The sequence below is a fragment of the Delphinus delphis genome, chromosome 15 (assembly GCF_949987515.2).
Source record: "Delphinus delphis chromosome 15, mDelDel1.2, whole genome shotgun sequence".
Classification (NCBI taxonomy): domain Eukaryota; kingdom Metazoa; phylum Chordata; class Mammalia; order Artiodactyla; family Delphinidae; genus Delphinus; species Delphinus delphis.
Window position 1 is genome coordinate 19,337,754 of NC_082697.1, and position 19,495 is coordinate 19,357,248.

General features: G+C 40.2%; 1 pseudogene; it reads left to right on the forward strand.

The window, feature by feature from the left end:
* Window positions 1–1,652: 1,652 nt before the first annotated feature.
* On the forward strand, window positions 1,653–8,821 carry LOC138414286 (tigger transposable element-derived protein 1-like; annotated as a pseudogene).
* The last annotated feature ends 10,674 nt before the right edge of the window (window positions 8,822–19,495 follow it).

The window sequence follows — 19,495 nt, forward strand, 5'->3', positions numbered from 1 at the left end:
ATGTGTCCATAGGTCTGAAGTGGGTCTCTTGTAGACAGCATGTGTACTGTTCTTCTTTTTGTATCCATTCAACCAGGCTATGTCTTTTGGTTGGAGCATTTAACCTATTTACATTTAAGGTAGTTATCAATATGTATGTTCCTATTACCATTTTCTTAATTGTTTTGGGTTTGTTATTGTAAGTCTTTTCCTTCTCTTGTGTTTCCTGCTTAGAGAAGTTCCTTTAGCATTTGTTGTAGAGCTGGTTTAGTGGTTTTGAATTCTCTTAGCTTTTGCTTGTAAGTTGTATGTTTTATATAATCTTAGTTATGTAAAATATATATATGAAATGACACTCCCCCTTCCAAATAAATAAAAGTTTTGGGAGAATATTTATTGAAATATCAGGAGAAAATTTAGTTTGGTTGTTGGAATTATTGGTGATCTTAATTTATTTTCTTCTATTTCTTCTATTTTGTTGTATGTGCTAGTTATTAGCTTATTCCGTTTATTGCCCTGCTTGTGACACTGGAATGCCATTCCTTTGTCAGCAACACAATGGTGTGATGTATCAGTAGAGGGTGCTGGAGAGACACTGGACTAGAAAGGGGCTGTTTATCCTCGTTCTGGTATGGAGTCTTTGCTTCTCTAGTGGGAGGCAGCCAGGGACACCCAGTGACACTCACTACCAGGACATGACATAGTACCGTGGGCTGCTTCCCCTAGCCCTGCAAAGGTGCACACTTTGGGGAAATTCTCCACCATCCAGTGGACCAAAGCAGCACCATTGTGAACCAGGTCTGGATCTCTGTTCTGGGAAGTCTTCCAAGTCTGTTCCTTCCTTGTGTTTCTTCCTCAGCCCTAGAGCTAGCGGCTGCTTCCTACTCTGCTATTCCTAAAGTCTTTGGAAACTTCTTTACCCCTTAGTTGGTAATCCCATGTTATAGTTAATAATTCTTTGTATTAAACTTTTCCTGGGCAAATTATTACATGGGTTTTGTCTCCTGTTTGAACCCTGACTGACTGATATATTGTATTTTCCCCATTTTTTAGAATTCCCATCATAATCAGTAAACAAATTAATGCTTATTTGCCCTTTATTAAGATGACCAATATGATATATAAATATGTATATAATATATATAATAAACACACACACACACATATATGTATATACACACACACACACACACACACACACACAGACATATATATGTGTGTGTTCCTTAATATAAAACTCTTTTTTTCAATTGTTTGGAACAAACATTATTTTTTATTGTAATAAATAATAAAATAGTAATATAGGGATACCTTGTTTTATTGCACTTTGCTTTATTGTGTTTTGCAGATATTGCATTTTTTACAAATGGAAGGTTGTGACAATCCTGTGTCCAGCAAGTCTATTGGTATAATTTTTTCAACAATATTTGCTCACTCCTTGTCTCTGTGTCACATTTGGATAATTCTTACAATATTTCAAACTTTTTCATTATTAGTATATTTGTTAAGGTGATCTGTGATGGGTGATCTTTGACATTACAATTGTAATTGTTTTGGGGGGCCGTGAACCATGCCCATATAAAATGGCAAATTTATGACTGCTCCACCAACCAGCTGTTCTCCCAAGTCTCTCCTGCTCCTTGGGCCTCACTATTCCCTGAGACACAACAGTAATGGAAAAGCCAATTAATAACCTTACAATGCCTCTAAGTGAAAGGAAAAGTTGCATGTCTCTTGCTTTAAATCAGGAGCTGGAAACGGTTAAGCTTAGTGAGGAAGGCAAGGTGAAGGCTGAGACAGGCCAAAAGCAAGCCCTCTTGCACCAAACAGTTAGCCAAGTTGTTAATGCGAAGGAAAAGTTCTTGAAGGAAATTAAAAGTGCTACTCCAGTGAATACATCAATGATCAGAAAGTGAAACAGCCTTACTGCTCATATGGAGAAAGTTTGAGTGGTCTGGATAGAAGATCAAACTAGCCACAGCATTCCTCAATCCAGAAAAAGGCCCTAACTCTCTTTAATTCTATGAAGGCTGAGAGCAGTGAGGAAGCTGCAGGAGCAAAGTTTGAAACCAGCAGAGGTTGGTTTATGAGTTTAAGGGAAGAAGTTCTCTCCATAAAATAAAAGTGCAAGGTAAAGCAGCAAGGGCTGATGTAGAAGCTGCAGCAAGTTATCCAGGAGATCTAGCTAAGATAATCAATGAAGGTGGCCACACTAAACAACAGCTTTTCAGTGCAGACAAAACAGCCTTCTATTGGAAGAAGATGCCATCTAGGGCCTTCATAGCTAGAGACAAGTCAACTCCTGGCTTCAAAATTTCAAAGGTCAGGCTGACTTTCTTGTTAGGGGCTAATCCAGCTGTTGACTAAGTTGAAGCCAACGTGCATTTCCCATTCTAAAAATTCTAGGACCCTTAAGAATTATGCTAAATCTACTCTGCCTGTGCACTATAAATGGAACAACAAAACCTGGATGGCAGCACATCTTTTTTTTTTTTTTTTTTGCGGTACGTGGACCTCTCACTGCTCTCACTGTTGTGGCCTCTCCCGTTGCAGAGCACAGGCTCTGGACGCGCAGGCTCAGAGGCCATGGCTCACGGGCCCAGCCGCTCCGCGGCATGTGGGATCTTCCCGGACCGGGGCACGAACCCGTGTCCCCCGCATCGGCAGGCGGACTCTCAACCACTGCGCCACCAGGGAAGCCCCACATCTTTTTACAACATGGTTTCCCGAATATTTTAAGCCCACTGTTGAGACCTTTTGGCTCAGAAAAAAAAGATTCCTTTAAAAACATTACTGCTCATTGACAATGCACCTGGTCACCCAAGAGCTCTGATGGAGATGTACAATGAGATTAATGCTTTTTTCATGCCTGCTGACACATCGTCTGTTCTGCAGCCCAAAGATCAAGGAGTCATTTTGATATTCACGTCTTATTATTTAAGAAATACATTTTCTAAAGCTATAGCTGCCGTAGATAGTGATTCCTATGATGGATCTGGGCAAAGTCAATTGACAACTTTCTGGAAATGATTCACCATTCTAGATGCTATTAAGAACATTCAATATTCATGGGAAGAGGTCAAAATACCAACATTAACAGAAGTTTGGAATAAGTTGATTCCAACCCTCATGGATAACTTTGAGGGGTTCAAGACTTCAGTGGAGGAAGTAACTGTAAATAGGGTGGATATAGCAAGAGAACTAGAATTAGAAAGGGAGCCTGAAGATGTGACTGAATTGCTGCAATCTCATACTAAAACTTGAGCCGATGAGGAGTTGCTTCTTATGGATGAGCAGAGAAAACAGCTTCTTGAAATGGAATCTACTCCTGGTGAAGATGCTGTGAAGATTGTTGAAATGGCAACAAAGAATTTAGAATATTACATAAACTTAGTTGATAAAGCAGCAGCAGGATTTGAGAGGATTGACTCTAGTTTTGAAATAAGTTCTACTGTGGGTAAAATTGTATCAAACACCATTGCATGCTACAGAGAAATTGTTTGTGAAAGTAAACTTCACTGTTGTATTATTTTAAGAAATTGTCACAGTCACACCAACCTCAGCAGCCACCACTCTGATCAGTCAGCAGCCATCAACATCGAGGCAAGACCCTCACCAGCAAAAAACTACAACTCACTGAAGGTTCAGATGACGGTCAGCAATTTTTAGCAGTAAGGCATTTTTTAATTAAAGTATGTAGATTGTTGTTTTTAGACATAATGCAGCTGCCCACTTAATAGACTGCAGTATAGTGTAATCATAACTTTTACTTGCACTGGAAAACCAAAAAATTCATGTGACTGGCTTTATTGCAATATTTGCTGTATTGCAGTGGTCTGGAACCAAACCTGCAACATTTCTGAGGTATGCCTGTAAATAATAATAATTTTTTTCATAAACCATTCAGTACTTGTGACTAATTTTGGTATAGCACTCTCATGGCTATGATGATAAGTGGCACTTTTCTTTTGGTCAGGTTCTGCCATGAAGGTTTCATTTACTTTATTTGAACTTGTAGTTTTCTATCAGTTTATATGTCCTGGGGAAAGGAATATGCTGTAGAGATTGCCATATGGAAGTTTTAAGGTGATCACCAGTAAAACCACCTGGGTTCTGAGATGTTTGGGGAAGTAATTTTTCTTCTTTGGTTGTCGGCATAACTCTGCGTCAAGCCAGTGATGGAATCACACAGTGGCCCAGGGCCATGAAGAGTTGTCGGGAAGCTCAACTCAGATTCTGATTGATATTCAATGAAAGATAATGGAAATCCAACTTTTGTCTGTTGTTCATGGACTCTCCTCTTCTCTCTCCTGACCATTCTATTTTTAATTTTATTATTTATTTATTTAACATCTTTATTGGAGTATGATTGCTTTACAATGGTGTGTTAGTCTCTGCTTTATAACAAAGAGAATCAGCTATACATATACATATGTCCCCATATCTCTTCCCTCTTGCGTCTCCCTCCCTCCCACCCTCCCTATCCCACCCCTCTAGGTGGTCACAAAGCACCGAGCCGATCTCCTTGTGCTATGTGGCTGCTTCCCACTAGCTATCAATTTTACATTTGGTAATGTAAAATTACCAAAGTGTATGTATGTCCATGCCACTCTCTCACTTTGTCCCAGCTTACCCTTCCCCTTCCTTGTGTGCTCAAGTCCATTCTCTATGCCTGCCTCTTTATTCTTGTCCTGCCCCTAGGTCCTTCAGAACCATTTTTTTTTTTTTAGATTCCATATATATGTGTTAGCATATGGTATTTGTTTTTCTCTTTCTGACTTACTTCACTCTATATGACAGATTCTAGGTCCATCCACCTCACTACAAATAACTCAATTTCATTTCTCTTTATGGCTGAGTAATATTCCATTGTATATATGTGCCACATCTTCTTTATCCATTCATCTGTCAGTGGACACTTAGGTTGCTTCCATATCCTGGCTATTGTAAATAGAGCTGCAATGAACATTGTGGTCCATGACTCTTTTTTTTTTTTTTTCGGTACCTGGGCCTCTCACTGTTGTGGCCTCTCCCATTGCGGAGCACAGGCTCCGGAAGCACAGGCTCAGCGGCCATGGCTCACGGGCCCAGCTGCTCCGTGGCATGTGGGATCTTCCTGGACCAGGGCACGAACCTGTGTCCCCTGCATCAGCAGGCGGACTCTCAACCACTGTGTCACCAGGGAAGCCCATGACTCTTTTTGAATTATGGTTTTCTCAGGGTATGTGCTCAGTAGTGGGATTGCTGGGTCGTATGGTAGTTTTATTTTTAGATTTTTAAGGAACTTCCATACTGTTCTCCATAGTGGCTGTATCAATTTACATTCCCACCAACAGTGCAAGAGGGTTCCCTTTTCTCCACACCCTCTCCAGCATTTATTGTTTGTAGATTTTTTGACGATGTCCATTCTGACTGGTGTGAGGTGATACCTCACTGTAGTTTTGATTTCCATTTCTCTAATGATTAGTGATGTTGAGCATCTTTCATGCGTTTGTTGGCAATCTGTATATCTTGTTTGAAGAAATGTCTATTTAGGTCTTCTGCCCATTTTTGGATTGGGTTTTTTTGTTTTGTTATATTGAGCTGCATGAGCTGCTTGTAAATTTTGGAGATTAATCTTTTGTCTCCTGACCATTCTTGAGTCAGTTAAAATCAACAGTGCTTTGGGTACCACTGTGAAAGAGCCATGAGAGATGTTGAGTCATATAAAGGCCTGAACTTACCCTCAAGGAGTTAGCTATACAACTGAAGAAAAAGGAGCTACTCTGCATTCACCGGGAGCCAAGGACAGCGGTGGATGCTTTCTGTCCAGTTTCTCACTTAACTCTCACCCAGTCATGAGAAATATAGGTTATTGTTCCCTCTTTGCAGAAGAGAAAGTTCAGTTTCAAAGGTAAAGGAACTTGTTCAAGATCATTCAATTAGCAAATGGCAGAGATGAGCTATAAACATAGGTCTATTGACTCTAAATCTCTTATGGTTTCCCTAAAACATCGTTTTTCATAAACACATCATTACCAAGCAAATCACCTATTTAAGTAACTGATGAAGGGCTTAGAAAGCCAGAGGGATATAAGGTGAGCTGGGAAGGGTTCATGAAAGAGGCAAAGTGGTTGCTTTACTCTGCTTTCCGGGATCATTACTTTCTTGTTCTGCTAATTTGACAACTCATCGTGTGCTCTTTGGGACACTGCTTGTGCTGGTGTCTTGGGCAGTCATTTCCACCTGATAGCATGAATTAGCTGTTCATGTCTCCTCCCCACACAATGAGGTCATCAGCACCCAAGGACTTGAATCCAAGTCTTTGGGATCCAAGTCCTGTGCTCCCTCCACCCAAGGAAACTCTGCCTGAGTGTCAGAATCAGAACTGGAAGGGCCTGGGCTCCTTGGAAATATTAGGGGGTGCTTTTCCAGCCATAAGATAATGTGATAATATTACTTTACATTTGTACCAAAATTCCCTTTTATATTGAGAAGATTGGCTTTAACCTTCACTCTGCCACTGATTTACTATGTGATCTTGGGCAAATCACTTCTCTTTTAGGGGCTTTAATTTCTGGATTTGTAAGTGACGGATTTGATGTTTGTGGTCTATAAGTCTTTTTCTAGCAGCAGCCTTGAATTTTTCTGGTAGATTCCTTGATCTATGGACATGCAGAGTTAGGAGAATTGGAGTGCCTCCCACCCTGCCACCCCACTCCATCTGGCAGGTTGTAAGGGTTGCATTGTCTAAAGACAATTTAAAAGCAATCATAAAACAACTAAAAGCCACCTTCATTTTCAAGTCTAAACAATGTTAGTAATAAAAACTTACTTCCACTGGGACAGATAGCTTCCTCCCCTACCTTTTGATCCATCATTGCCTTATTCACAGAGCACACAGCTATTGCCGCTAGAGGTTGTTATGCCCTGTCTTAGAAATGAATGTGTTGAAGACGCAAAGAAGGCAAGTGTCAGAACCCATGTCATGCCAACAGTGACTTTGGATTCCTAATTCTTAATCCAGGGCTCTTTCCTCCAAGTCATATCCTTTGTGAACTGAGCATGACAATGACCTTCCCAGGACAGGCAGAGGAAAATCTCCTGGCCTAGAGGAAAGCATTTCCTGGCTCTTCCAATAGTGTAAGGGTTCTGGTTTTCTAATTTTATAAAAGCACTTGAGCATAGTAGCATCAGTGCAAACACTCTCAGGTCCCTCAGTTAGAAACAATCAAATAGTTAGTTAGGCTTCAGGCATAAGAAATCTGGGCTCAAATTCCAAACCTGGCTCATAAACATCATGTAAACCCGGGCAACTTTTGTAAAATGGGGTTAATATTACTTTGAACAAAATGTTGTCAGAAAGAGTGGATAGATAACTTTCATTAACTCTCTAGTTCGGTGCCTGGCTCGCGTGTGTGAGTCTTCTGTTTCTAATGCAGTGGTTAAAATGAACAGCCAGCTTGTTCCAAGTATTCAAGCACATGGAGGGTGAAGATCCCGCTTGCCCCAGGGTTCCGAGGGTGGGAGAGTTACAGAGGACCTCAGCCCCAGCAGTTCTGTGCTTCCATAATTCAACCCACGTGGGTAACTTGGTGTGTGGATACAGGCTGTGCTGTGGCTTCAGTGCATGCGAGCTGGGAGCACGGCTGGGGAGGCCAGCTACAATTTTAGCTCCAGAGTGGAATTTCCTGGTTTTGGGGGGTCTGGAGTCCGAACTTTCTCTGGTGCTGGTGCTGCTTTTGCTGCCAGAACCAGGCGGTAGACACAGTTTATTTCCACCCGACCGCCCAGGGTGAGGCAGGAACCCTCCTCCTGGGCCCTCTAGCACGTGGTGCTGGCCAGGGCCTCCTGAGCAAGTTCCAGCAGTTCCTTCCTGTGCGAACGCCTGTGGGTTCTGACCATCACATTGCTCAGTCAGGCCTGGGTGGAGAACTGTTTGTCTCTGCCTGGAAAGGAGGAGGCAGAGTTCACAGCTTCCCTAATAAAAGGTTAGTTATCCTGCCTCTGGGTCCTGAAATCCAGTTAAAAAGTTGTGGCTTTCAAGTACCTTGATTTGTACCCAAGTGGAAAAGCCCTCGTGGTTCCTGAATGACTTATGGTCCCAAGATGCAAGAAATAGAATTCACATCTGGCTAATGAAAGCAAAGTAAAAAATATATATATTTTTTGAAGTATATAGTGGATAGTTCAGAGAAGTAAAGGAAAAGCTGCACTTCTCAACCTTGAGAAGGATAGAAATCAGGAGAGCTTGAGGGAATCTCAGCAATAAGAATGCAAGGGAAATCTCAAAAAGTGCCTCTAGAAATATAGTTCCAATGAGTTATGAATTTTTATACTTGACTCAAGATTCAAATTCTCTCAAAGAGGGAGTCCAATGGGCCAGGGTAAAGAAGTGACAACCTCTCAACTTTGCATGTCCTGAAATATAACTTGATTGTTGTTCGTCTGATGTTCAAATTCTTGGAACCAACTCACAGTAACCAAACTCATAAACAATGGATGCATAAACCAGATAACATTGAACCAATGTACAGTCACCTTTACTTTCCAGGTGAATATATTTCTTCTGTTTATTATCAAGGATCTCTTCCTCTACTTCTTCCCTGGTGTGAACATTCAACAAAAATGTTAGAAAGTTGTTCAGTGAACTTGGAGATGAGTGAACTTGAGGGGCAACTTTATCCAGTCCAGAGAATAATTATGGTCATCTTTTTTCTTGTTCCATTTTTTTTCCCTTAGGCTTTATTCATATTACTCCTCATTGCTACCCCATTCACTCAGGAGACAAAATACCTGCTGGGTGTCTGAATTTCCAGTCTGGAGGGCTCACCAAGGCTACCCCAATGAGACTCACAGTTGATTGCTTTCACCGTAAAAAAGTCAGAGTGGTTCTTACTCTCCTTATAACTGGAAAATGTCTTCTTTAACCCTGTTATTCTTTCCACAGCTAATGTTGCGTATAACACACACATCTGTGCTGTTGTTGGAAGCCTTCAAGGAGGACTGTAGAAATTATTTGTAGCCAATATTTTACTGATAGACCAATATGACAGAGCAAGAAATTGCATCATTTTTATGCTATTTCACTGAGCTGTTTTCGTAAACCACACCCTGCCCCACCCCATCCCATGTCAAAACAGAAATAAAAACAAAATGAAAAGATCCTACCAGATCATAAATCTTAAACACATGTTAAATACAACAATTAAGAATAGGTGTTCTTCAAAAGGCATGAAAGATGCTCTTCTGGGCTAGTGTGTGTATTTTGAAACTGTAGTTGGTTGTGTGAGACAGTTGGGTCCTCACATACCACAGCCTGCAGGATTTTTCTTATTCAAATCAGACTCAGATTGCTTCAAGAATTGCAAGACTATTAAAGACACATTGATAATATGTAAAAGAGACATTTGTGTAGGTTGTTAAGTTAAATAGGAAACATAAGGCCTTAGGCTGTGTCTGGTTCTGTGTGATGCCAGGAAAGTAGATATTTCCAAATATAGACAGACTGTGTGACACTTCAAATCATGTTGCATTAAATAACACCCTCCCCCCACCTCCACTCTGTAAATCAGAGTTCAGACTTCTAGCAATTCCAAACATCTGGAAAAATACACAGGAAAATAATTTAGGAAATAGATAGATAGATGGATACGGATGCAAGAGCACCAGGTGATGAAACGTCCACAAATCAGCAGCAGGAATATTAGCTCTAGTGGGGTAGTGTATCTGTATTTTATGAAGAAATGAAAGGAAGACAGGAAGCCAATTAGGAGAATGCTGTAGAAGATAAATGAGTCCTGGGTACAAAATTCATCTCCCCAGGGAGTTCTCAAGAGCTTAACTTGAGTAAGATGGTGGTGGCTGCCTCAAGTTCTGGACACCCACTGCCCTTCGCTCTGCCCTGTTGGTCTTAATGTTGTTCTATTCTGTCATTTGAGGCCCAAGGCAATGGATCACAATCATAAAGTCACCAGTTCAAGGAAGTCTTTGTTGTGCTGGGATCTAGAAGGATTGGGAATAAGCTAAATCTTGTCATGTCTCAGATGATTTTAATGTGTTTTGGATGCCTTATACTGAGGGGACACAAACCAGCCCATATTAGTCATGTAGGGATGGGTAGTGGCAAGTTTAATCCTTAATCCTGTAGGAAAATACATCATCTTGATGTTGCACATATGAGGTCCAAGGCATATCTAACTGTTCCAGAGGAATAATTCAAAAATGAGAAAGCCAAGCTTCTGAAGAACACAAAGAAAAGTAGTAAATGATGCAAGTACCCGCAATGGCAGCACTTTGAGGGAAAGGACAATAGCATGGTTCTTTGATGAGAGTTCCATAATTTTTCTGGAGAGAATCTGCTGCTATTAGTTTATTAGAAATGTTATTCTTGACAGAAAGGTGGCAGTAAGGATAATGCTGTACCTACATCCTTGGAAATATGTAAATGGTTGGCAAAGAAACAGTTTACAGGCCCCCACATACCAGTCAGAGAAAGCCCAGTGGGGTATCAGTATAAGTTTGATGGAAGGAATAATCAAAAGGGAATAATCTAAAGGGAATCATCAAAATAGCTGTGGAGGTTAAATCAAGAGTATAATGGATAAGAAAATGGGGAACCTAAACTTAAAAAAAAACTAAAAGCAAAATTAGGAGAAAATGAAAAATTATTGTTGGAATATTTTGGGGAGTGTGGAGTTGAAGGAAATAAATGGCTAGAGGACAGTGAATCAGAAATGCAGCCATGCAGAGTGAATGTGATAGAGGTCTGTTTTTTATGGAAAGCTTAGTGTCTGGGACTTGGTTTTAACCCCCAACCTATCATCTAGAGGTAGGGAGCCGAGAACTAGGCATGGGGGATGGGAACATTAGTAAATGGATAACAGCTACAAAAGGACCAGATGTTGGGTATATTTTCATGCAGTAGAATGCTTGGTTTTGGTGTGTTTAAGTGCTAAGTTATCATGGATGAGCAAAGGTTCTGAATCTTCTATATGTGGATTATAGAGGCTACATCTTAGCTTCCTTCTTTAACTCCAAATTGTCAGTGGACTACTGAATGGTGACTTCAAGTTACACTCTTGCTGAGTACAGAACCTGGGCTGACATAGAAGGAGCTGCCTCCATTGATAAACTAAATTTGGTTCTGCAATTGGCAAAATGAAAGACTGGACTTGCCCCATTTTAGATGCCATGTTTACTTACTGGTGAGGGAGCACACATTATTTCTGGGTGTCTAAAGACAGACTTTCCTACAGATCTCTTTTGTACAATGAAAAAAAAAATGCTCTTTTCATAGCCACAGACTTAGTAGAGCAGAGATTTCTCCAGTATTCTTGGGCTTAAGCTCTGGAACTGATGTATGATGCGCCTTCTTACCCCATTACCTCATGATGTGCACACGAGACAAGGGAATGGGGAACCATGGAACAGAAAGGGCGATGTTTCACAACTTGAAAGACATTGAATAAAAGAGGCATTTCTGCAAAGCGAAGACCTTACAAGGAGCAGGAGAGTAGTTTTTCTGGCTTAGACAATGCATGTTTGTTAAGAGATGGCCACATGACCATATCTACACCTTTATGAGGAAGATAAAGATGATTGGAAAGGCTTTTCAAGAGAAAGGATTTTAAGGAAGCAAGAGTCAAGGCCGAGAGGTCAAATAGGTTTTACCTCTCAGAGAAAATTTAATGGATCCACAGGAGGGATGTAAAGAGGTAGGTTATGTTGTAATAGATTAGCATTGTTGGCATGAATATGAAAATAAGAAGGAGTTGTCTATGTCTTGCTACATGACCACGGCATCCTTGGTTAGTGTGGGCCTTTGGTCCCATCGAATCTGAGAGTCACTCTGTAGAGCTTTAGTTCTTAGGATTTTCTAAGAAAAGAAAAAATGGAAAGACAAGACAAGACACTCACATGTACTGAAGACCTATCACATTTTAGTCATGGGAGAAAGTGGGTTGAATGGCCCTATTTCTAAGACAAGGGTAGATCTCTTCATTAAAAAAAAATCTGTTGGGTAAAATTGGATATAGAGAGTTGGTGCTGGGAGAGTTTTCTCTATATCCAATTTTAGAGATGGGATAATAAACATATAGATAATAATATAAACATATAGATAATAATGGCTTGGCAATAAAGAAAATGAAGACAACTTGTCTTGGCTACAGACCCTCACCCTGTCATTTAGGGGTAGGGGCAGAATTAGGCAAGAGGGATGGGAACCTTAGCGTATGAGTGGCAGTGGCAAAAGGATGGGGTGATATGTATCTCTTAGTGCAGTGGAGTGTTTGGTTCTTATGTGTTCAAGTGTTAGGTCACCATGGATGGGACAAGGTTCTAAATCTTCCCTGTGAGCATTGGGAGAAAGGTCACCTTATGTCAGTAAGGCATGAAACTTGAACTCTAAGAGAAATTCTTTGAGAAAAGTTTCAAATAAAAATCTTTGGCAATTTGTGTATTTGTCAACATATTAAAGCTCTTTGAGTCCTAAATTCTATGTAGTGAAAAATCCCTGGTTAGTTTTCCCACCAAATTATTTCACTAAAGAACTGTTTTTTTCTCACAGTGCCATGGGAATGGGTAGAAAATGTCCCCTGGAATTCTGACATAAGCAAATGCCACCCTGATAAGCAGAATAAAATTGTTTTGTCATACTATGTTGTCTAAGTCCATCTGGGCTGCTATAATGAAATACCACAAACTGGGTAGCTTCTGTGTTTATAACAACAGAAATTTATTTCTCACCATTCTGGAGGTTGGAAGTTGGAGATCAGGGTGCCAGCATGGTGAGGTTTTAGTAATAGCCATCTTCCAGCCTGCAGACTGCTGATTTCTCATGTGTCTTCACCTAGTGGAAGGGCCTAGGGATCTCTGTGGGGTCTCTTTTATGAGAGAACTTATCTCATTTATGAGGACTCTATCTTAATGTCTCCAAAGACCCCTCCTCCTCAGACCATCACCTTGGGGGTTAGGATTTTAAAGTATGAATTTTGAGGGAGACACAAAACAGCCAGACCACAGCATATGCCTACAGATTCTATGCCTCTGGGACAGATTCTGGTGACCCAGAATACTTGATGGCTGGTGGGTGATAAGGAGAGATGTCTTCCTGGGCAAACGGCTCCGTATCGGGAAGAGTTTTTCACTTTTCATCCCAGAGCTGGGTGTTTCATCCACAGAATCTCCTTATGACGTTTGTCTGCTCCTTTCCTTCCTGAGTTCCCAACTCACTCATCATCAGCACCACGAAGGGACAAAGTGAGGCACACGGGGTCAGAAGGATATGATTGATCCCTGACGCTGAGCGGCACCCACCCGGCATTTCATTTCAGAGCCATTTCTGTGGGTTAATGAAGACGTAAGCTCCCAGCCTCAGCTACATTATGTAAAAGAACTACTTATGGCCTGTTCCATCTCAGTGACTTTTATGGTGATACTTAAACCAAAATGGTGAACTATTACACTTCATAGCCTTCAAATAAAAGCAGGATGTTAAAAAGTAGGGGCCATAACCTCTGATTGGGCTGAAATGGCTTGTAATCTTGAGACGACTTAGTTCGGTTCCCCAGGGCCAGGGCCCAGGGCACTGTGTCAGAGCCAGACAATGAATTGCGGGGTCTCTCGGCCCAGGCTATGCGCTCGTGGGAAGCAAGCATCCCGTAGTAATGGTGTGGTGATGAGCATAAAGCTGTGTTAAATCAAAGATGCTTGTGAGAGAGGGTGGTGACGGGAAACAGAGAAACAAGTCATGCTACCGTTTTGCAAGGCAGTGAGCTTGGAATCCTGCTCTCCAAGCCTTGCTGGAGAGACCCTGTCCAGAGCCTGGTTTTCCTTAGATGCAAATGTGGCCTCAGAATGTGTTCGTGCCCATTAGTGGAAACCAGAAGGCTACTCAGACCCTCACCCAGAAGCCCAGTGTGTGCAACAGGGATAACGCAACCCATGCTGGTGCCTGAAAATAGTTCATTCTTTGATGGTGTTATTCATTTAAATGAATGAATAACACCTTTTGTCTTTTGTTTGCTTGTTTAAGTGAAAGTTACATGAGCACAAGAAAAAGTTCAAATACTATTTGTCTTAGTTTGGGGTCTCTCTAAAGCAGATGCTGAGAGAAGGATTCAGGTGCAGGTAGTTTATCTGGGAGGTGATCCCAGGAAGTATGGTGAGGACCTGGGGAGTGAGACAGGGAAGGGGGAATGCCAGTAAAGGGGGTGTGAAAATGGGAAGGGGGTGGCTGCTGTGGATAACTGGGGTACAGTCCACAGAGACCCATGAGAAGCTGTGAAGAACACAGTTCAGAGAAGTAGGAGTGTTTATCCATAACTGCTGTCCCTCATGAGTTGAGGTCTGCTCACAGGGGCTTCTGACCTGGGCCAAGCCAGCAGGGCAAGAAAAATCCTAGGGGCAAGAGAGAGAGAGAGAGAGCGAGAGAGAGAGAGAGAGAGAGAGAGAGAGAAGGCTTGAGGACCTTGAGGTCGAAGCCAAAGTAATGTATATGGGAACTGTAGGCAAAGCTGTAGGTAATCTTTGGGGTGGGCTGAGGCAAGCCAGGAGCAGCAACCACTATGGCACTAAGTAATAGTAACTTTTTCCTTTTCCTGAAAAGGAAAAAAGGACCTTTCTTTTTTCTTGTCAAATAAACCCAATTCCCATTTCCCAGTATGAACTACATGTAACAGTTTCTAATGTGGCATCTCTCTCTCTCTCTGTATATATATAATATATACATAGTAAGTATATTCTATATGTATATTTTATATATTCCTACAACTTTGTTTTCAAAATAATACAAAGCACCTACCTCATCCTTTGTGACAGTTATATAGTATTCTACAGAAAAGATATACTATAATTTTTTGTGGTCTATTTTAATAAATTAGAATGAAACTAATTCATGAAATGCATAATAAAATGGAATTTAACACGTATATCTTTACAGACTTTTCAACCACCTGGCAGGACAGAGCTCAGTCACTGCTATTAGATTAGGTGACTCTCATATCCATTTGGTACTAGATGCTGTGTGACCCAGGATGTCACAAAATTCTCTGTGCTTTAGTCTTTAGTATCTAAGGAATCCAAGTACACAGAGTACTTACCTAAAAGATTTGTGGAGAGGATCAAATTTCATCATTTGTGAAAAGAGCTCAGCATATCAGAAAAGATCAATAAACATTAGTTGTTAGCATTATATTCCACAAACAAAACAAAACAATCCTTTGTCAGGCCACATGTGTTAAAGAAAATAAGAAAAGGAATCAGTCATTGTAATCACACGAGCTCTGTTCGAAGTTTAAAAAGTATTTGAGTACATGTTCTTTATATTGTCTAAGCACTGATTATAAGTTAGCAACAGGATCAGGTGTTTCAGATGTGTTACATCAGTTAATTCTTACAGAAGTTGATGACTATCTTCAGTTCCTTCTCTCTCTGTACTTGTGATGCTCCTTGCATTGAGAGGTGGAGTCTAATTCCCATCCTTTTGTTTCTGGACTGGCTCTAGAGATCTTCTTGACCAACAGAATGTGGTGGAAGCAACTTTCTGGGACTTCCAAGACTGTGCTATAAGAAGAAACCTTAGAGCTTCCACTTGAGTTTTCTGGAATGCTCATACTGGGGGAAGCCATCCACACGGGGGAAAATCTGACTATCATGGACCCACCATGCTCTAAGGGAGCCAAGCTAGCTATGTGGAGTAACCGCTTGGAGAGAGAGATGCTGAGCTAGCACCCAATCATTTCAGCCATGCCAGTGATCCTAGAGACCAAGTATCAGAAACTTGAATAAAGAAGCATTCAGATATCTCCAGCCCCACCGGCATTTGATTGCAAGTGCTCCAGATACCCTAAGAATTGTTCAGCTGAGGATTTCAAACACCAGAACCATGCAAAATTAAGAGTGGTTTGTTACAAAGCAATCTATCCCTGAAATTGACACATAGAGCAAAATGCAAAAGAAGGGCACCCCAGGCTCTGCTTTCCTCATCATCAAACTCATTTTTCAACTTCATTTCATCCACCAATTATACAGCAGTTTTTGATGTAATCTAGAGACAATCTATCTTCCATAATGCCAGTTAGTAGTTTCACGAAATAATCGGAAGGTGTTGCCCCCATATGTTCATGCAAACACTTCAAATGCCACTACAAATTTTGGTTTAGAAGAATTTTACACAGGAGAAACAACTCTGTGATGTATTTCCAAGTATATAGGTAGAGCTCTTATAATTAATGCATTTATATTGTTTTTAGCAACAAAATTTGTAACAGAGATGTTTTCCAACATTCATTTTCAAAACACTCTCTCCATAGCCTGTTTCATTTACTGAACAGATACTTTGTTCCTTGTTTTTAAAATGTCACCTTAACCTTGAAGTGAGAGGTTATATTTATTATTATTCTCAACATCATTGTTATTATTATTATTAAATTATCTGATAAGTGACATTATACTGACAGATATTTCAGTGGCAGAAAAATTGTTTGGAAACTTAAAACACTTGTCATTTTATAAAAGAAAAATAAATAACCTTAAAGCTAGCAGCTCTTGAAGTTCTTTGCTACATTACGAAAATTATTTTTATTGTCACTATCTCATTATAAAGGTAAACATTCTTTTGTGTTTTAAAGATCTTTTACAAAATTAAGCACATGATAATAAACTGTAAACATTTTTGCACACCTACGACTTCAACTATTTTATTTTATTTTTTTGCTATAGATGTAATGATCTAGTCTATGAATTTCATATCCAGAGCTTTCTTTGTAACCTTACCTGGAGTTAAAAAGAAAAATAAATCCCACTCAATTAGTCACTCTATCAGTAGATCCACTTATAGTTATTTCATAAAATATTGGTTTCATAACAAAGTCATGTATTGCTGAAATATTTTTTCTCCATTACATATATTCTTCAGTGTTAAAAAGAAGTTTATTCCGTATTACATGTCGCAAATTCCACAAGGAAAGAAATGTTAGAAACATCTGTACTTTCACCCAACTGTACAGCAGACCTCACACATCAAATAATTTCTTTTAACACTTGACTCTTCAGATCTTCAGCAAGGTTTTCTCTGCATCTTCTAATGGAATCTGCTGGCAAAGGAATACCTTTTTATTTGTTACCATACTGTTTTCTGTGTAATCTTTCAACTGTTTTTCTTGTGTTGGGAAGATTGAGTATTTTCTCCAGTGACTTTTTTTTGTTGTTGGCTTTGCTAATAAGCAGTAAAATTCAAAACAGGCTTCTAAACATTTAACGGTAAGTTTAGTGAAATTTTGTCAAGTACTTCACTGGCTATTGCATGACTTTAAACATGGATGGAAATATATAGTCTTGTTTCCATGTTCTGGACGCTTAGTTTCCAAATGTCTTGAAAAGTATGCCTGATCATGCAAGCTTTTTGGTTCATCTTGTATGGGACAGATTAAAAGGTAAAAACCCAAGGTCTAGGGAGGCCGGGGGAGAGACAGTCACAATAAACCAAGCAGAGCTGATGAAATTAAAGTTGAGCAGGAGTTTGGGGGATAAAGAAGACATCTGAGAGAGGCTCCCCAATAGTTCGAGCTTTGTTATGTAAGTCATATTTGATAATAATTATTACTGTCATCCTATAAAAAGCCTTTTGAGATTGCAAGAAATAAGTAAAAGTAATTCAAATCTTTCCTCACTTTGGAATTATAAAGAAGAAAACAAATAGTAAAGAGATGATAATTTCTCCACTGAGGTCTCTGTAGGGCTTGATAAAGTGGAATAAGCAGCAAACTATAAGAAAACATTAAAAAAAATTTTCCCTTTATCCAATATTTTCAGTATTTCCCATATCCGTGGCAGTTTCTCTTTCACAAGGTTCTCCTCTTTCTGAACTCAAACAAGCAAATATTTAACCTTGATGACCTTTCACCTGGAAGTGTTCTCCTCATCCTTTCTCACTGGCCCATTGTCATCTCTTCTCTGGATTTCCCTTCTCATTTCAGTGTCTACCCTGCTGTCCTTCAGCGAATGTTCCCCTCTGATCTTCAAAATAGGACCTAGGCAAGAGAGGGCGGGGAGCTTGAGGGAGCAGTGAAAGAAAGGGACGTCACTAGAATCCTTGTTAACGATTAGGGGAAGGAAAAGAGCCTGGGAACCCTCTTGTGTTGTTTTATTTTCCTTTGCCTTATAATAAACAACACGCAGACTTGATGGTCATAAACTTGACCCTTCTCAGAGATTGAGCCGGTGATTTAAGGAGCTATGGGAGGGTGTGGTGTGGTTGACAAGGAGTCCTGGAGGGCAGCAGCCTTAGATGAAGGAGCTGAGACAGTGATTTCACCTAAGAATTCCTTCGGATAAGTCTTTGGGGGTTGAAATTAATGCTTGCCCAATGAATGTAGCAAACATTCTTCTCTCTGTCTCTTTTTCTCGTGGCAGAAAAGGAATATCATGGCTAAGGGAGCAGGGGAGGTACGGAGAACTCCCAAAGCAATAGGGGTTGTTAATGTGAGCTGTTCATGTGTCTAACTCCCATTCTGAAGCATCAACTCTCTGTGGACAGAGATGTGCTGATTTTATTCTTATATTCCTGGTGCCCAGCAGTAGAGGAGCTTAAAAAGGTAATTTCTCCTTCACAAATTTCTTCACTTTCCAAATTTTCTTTATTTTTATAAATATAAAAATTTATAAAATTTTCTATTGCTTTCTATAGATGAATGAATAAATGAATGAATGAAAGAGTAAGAGAAAGAAGAGACATCTGAGTGTTAGCTTCAAAAGCAAAGGTGCTTCCATATAGATTGCATCCAGGTTTGTCAAGCTTCCTATTGTTTCCTCACACATTTCTGTTGCTTTGGCAAAATCCAGGTTGCACAGGTACCTGGCTGCTCCATCCCATTGGCTTACAGCCAGAGAAATAGTTTATTTCTTAACAGTTCCAGCCCCCTTTCTGCACACCTCTCCCCCTACCAACATACATTTATCCAATCCCATCCGCCCACCCATCCTCACTTCTTTCCTACCTAATGAGCACTTTCATCTATTAGGTAGATTTAGAGTTTTGCCAAGCTTGCTTCTTAGTTCTAATCCACCTCCCCCACCCCCTTCCTTCCTCTCTCTCTTTTCAGGTTAATTTTTCTGATTATATGCAATGCATTGCAGCCATGTTAAGACATCAACTGAGTTTCCACTTGGAGGCTTGGAGGAAAGATTACCATTAAAACGTGACTTCCATCCACTCAGCTGAAATTACTATTGATTGCCAAAGAAAAATATTTGTGCTGTGAAGCTGGGAGCTATGATGTTGAACCATATTAACATAATGTTAGCATAGCTACGGGTGTTTAGTAGCACGCAATCAGATTTGAAGTGAACGTTGATTATAGATGGAGATTAATGTTCACATATTCATAGGAACACAATGAGAAGAGCAATTTCTTTTCTACTACAGATCAATGGTTTCCCCATTCAATTATACAGCTGTAATAATTGCATTATGCTGAAATATTTTTAATGGCTAATTTCTTTCCTTTTGTGTGTGTGTGTATGAGATCTTTTG